The following is a 3569-nucleotide window of genomic DNA, read 5'->3' as shown; positions in this document are numbered from 1 at the left end:
AATCTCCCAGCTCCCAGCCAGCCCTGCTGTTTTCATTTGGTCTGCGAAGCAGTTGAGCCTTACACTCTCCTGTTGTGACAGCCTTTGTGTCCGCCCAGGCAGCACCAAGACCCCTGCCTCCACCAAAAGGGACAGTAGCTGCTTCTTTTGCATTGGGGAGATGCACCTGATTTCACAGTAAGGAGAGATACCTGATCTTTTTAGCCCCCATTTGTTTTTTCTCTCCAAGTTTTACAGCCCTTTTTATCTGTAAATTTAAAAAAAGAATTGTACATACATTTTCCAAATGTGCTGCATAATACAACTTCAGACGTTTGGAAAGCTGACAGCTGCCCTCTAAAGTATAGCCTGACAGCCTAAAATCCAGAAATCAATCACTTAGATAGAGTGAGGCGGTGCCATGCTCCCGGTACGTATCGCGGCACCCAGGAACCACTTATTTGAGATATGCCATCGTAACTCTGATAGATTAAAGCACCACATCCAGGAAACAATTGTGTGGAGGGGGGAATGCTATCATAGATCTGCCGTGTTACAGCCCGGAATCCAGCAGCCAACCGGCGAGTCTGTGCTGAACCGGAGCTTCCAGAAACCTGGGAAGCAGCAGGATGACAGTTCTGTTCTTCAACAGCCCATTATGAACTAATTAGCATACATGAATTGCAAATTTGAAGCATTAAAGTGATGTACAAATCATTAATTTTTTGTCAAATCCATGTCATCTTTGTGTATGCCTTCCTATTTGAATGTTGCATGACAGTGAAAAGAGGAGGGATTCGGTGTAGCTGATATAATGAGATCTATTTAAACATATGTATTTTTCAGCTTTGAATATATCTGCTTGGGAAAAAAGTGCTACACTTGTCCTATTAGGGTTAATTGTGAAAGGATGTTAATATATTCAAAACCCCAGGGGTAGTTCTCTACATGTTGTTTGAATGAAACAAGGGATGTATGACCAACTTCACATCTGAGCCTTCTTTTTAAAAAGTCCTCTTTTTGATGAATAAAAAGAGCCATACATTCTTTCTCACTGACTATGGAAGGTGTAACTGTTTAGAATGAGAGGTGAACTTTTAGGTGTGTGAGGGCTCTGACGTCACAGGTCTAGTCTTGTTAACCTAATGCCGAACTTCATTTATAAAGATGTATTATGCAATGCAGTGGAAAAGGGAAAACAACGTCAAAGCTGATTTTCATACTGGAAAAGGCTTCTAAATATTAATTTGTGGTTTTCTGCATTGTCTCTGTGTATTTCATTAACTAAAGCTATTTGTGCTTAAACAAATGCTTGGTGTTTCATTTGAATTTCTTTTTTTTTATTACAGTGGTGTCACAATGCTTAATTTGTTAGCACTATAATAGTTTCCATGGTAACAGAGTTTAATGTTATATATAAATATGTATGTGGCACATATCTGTATATGTATTATAAATATGTACTATAGGTGATTATAACTTCATTTCAAAAGACATCTCAGAAGACAGCTCTCAACAAAACCCTAATTTAAAATGCAGATATACCTTGTGATATAAGCCTCAAGATATGATCACAAACTTGATTCCCTTTCTAACATGGGGGAAAATGGAAATTCTACAGAAGGGGGAGATGTTTGCCGACTCTCTCCTTACAGGTTCTCTTCTGGCAAATAAGTTATCCATGCCTAGAGTCATACTCTATGGACATTTTTCCTCTTCCTACTTCTTTACCCACCAACTTTTTAATCACACAATCTGATAAAATGAAAACCATGGACAAACTCCAGGGAGAGATGTTTTTGCAAAGGAAATGATAACGTGCAGTCTGAGGGATTGCACTGAGAGAGGAATGGGAAGGGTGAGATAATTTGTTCCATTTGTGTTGGGGAGAGAGAGTTATTCAAAATAAAGAAAAACATATACATGTGTACCACTTCAGCTGGGTATTTCACGCCCCTCCCAGTAAGTATTTAAGTAGATATTATCGTTTTCAATTTAGAGATAAAGAAGCTGAGGCTCAGAGTGGGTGAGTTAAAATTATCATGAACATCAGAATGTCAAAGCCTATGTTCTCTGTACAATGTCACCTTACTGTCCTGAGGCCTTATTCAGTGAAAGGTACCTGAGCCACTCCTTCCAGATTAATTAACATGAGACCTAGTCACTCATACAGTGGAAATTGGTGCAATGACAATGATATGGAGATAACTTTGGTAGTAAACTAAAAATAAACCTGATGGAAGGGAAGAATAGTATGGTCATTGTTTTCAGTAGGTGTTATTTTAAGCTTCATGTAACAACAACAAAAGAACAGTAGTGGGTTAACTAAATAGAACTTATTTTTTTGTAAAGCATCATAAGTCCAGAGATATGCAAATTTAGATTGGTATGGAGGCTCTACAAGGATATTGGGGACTCAGCAGTTTAGTAGTTGCCTATCTTTCTACTCTGCCACCTTTAGTATGAGGCTATAATTTCCATGCTCATAACATGGCTGCTGACTACTGGACATCACAACTGTAGTCCAGGATAAGAAAAGAGAAAGGAATGAACAAATTAGGCTTTCTCTCTCTCTCTAGGGAAAATCACAATCTCAATATTGGATGCCACATGCTAAGTTTTGACTCATATTATTTCCTAGGTATTAATCAGTAAAGTGTCAAATGACCTCTGGGAACTGTGCAAAATGCTTCACAAATATGTGTACCATCCTTGTGCAAGTACCATGCTAATCTCCTCTGTATGACTGCAATTCTAGTACCTATGCTTCCAAAATGAGTGTGAGCTTGTCTTTTTCAGCAATAAACAGTAAGTTTCAAGAGACAAGATGGCCACAGAGTAGGCAGACATTCCAACTCCCACATCCCAGAACCAAAGTGGATTACAACTTAATTTTGAGAACAATCATCTTGAAAGACAAACTTTGGACTAAACAAAGAAGATTCTATAGCCAAGGACCACCAAAGAACCCACACTGAGACTGGTAGGAAAAGCGGAGACGCAGAAAGGACTGCCCTGCTTCTGAGAGTGAGTGACTGCCCGAAGGGACTCTCGCAGTAGGGAGGATTGCCAGGCAAGTTGTGTGTTGTGAGTCCTCAGCTCCAGAACTGGAGTCCTAGCCTAGAGCCCTGGAGCCTGAAAGAAGTGAATGGACTGTATTTGGCTGAGAAAGGAGCCTAGACAGTGTTTGAGAGAAGGAGACAGAACTCTCTGATCCAGGCTCCATATTAAAGGGACCACACAGAGAGCCTCACTCACAGCCACCTGCCCGAGGCTCCAGGAGTGGGAAGTGCTGGGACGACTGGAGTTGCCAGGGGAGAGTGTGGTCTTGGAGGCACAGGGGGAGACACTTTGAGGGATGGACACCCTAACTCCTGTGCAGAATCACTCCCCAAATCTAAAGTGAACATTTTTCCTCAGAGCAGCAACACCAGCAAAGGGAAGAAATTACTTTGCCCACCAGAGGCTCTCCTGCTCTGGTCAGAACAAAGAGGCACTTAGAGGCAGGCAATATGTTAGGGACACAGGTAGTGATGGTGAGGTATGAGCTACACCATCCACCCACACTGCTGAGTACTCGCTGGGGGTGG

The 3569-nt window shown here is 41.2% G+C and overlaps 1 non-coding gene across 1 annotated transcript; it reads right to left on the bottom strand.

Moving 5' to 3' along the window:
* Window positions 1-2654: 2654 nt before the first annotated feature.
* On the bottom strand, window positions 2655-2761 carry LOC136379232 (U6 spliceosomal RNA). Its single transcript, XR_010746720.1, has one exon. It is a non-coding gene; the product is annotated as a U6 spliceosomal RNA (small nuclear RNA).
* Window positions 2762-3569: the final 808 nt, after the last annotated feature.

This window comes from Saccopteryx leptura, chromosome 7, assembly GCF_036850995.1.
Source record: "Saccopteryx leptura isolate mSacLep1 chromosome 7, mSacLep1_pri_phased_curated, whole genome shotgun sequence".
Taxonomy (NCBI): Eukaryota; Metazoa; Chordata; class Mammalia; order Chiroptera; family Emballonuridae; genus Saccopteryx; species Saccopteryx leptura.
Note: the sequence above shows the minus strand (reverse complement) of the source record. Positions and strands in the feature narration are given on the sequence as shown.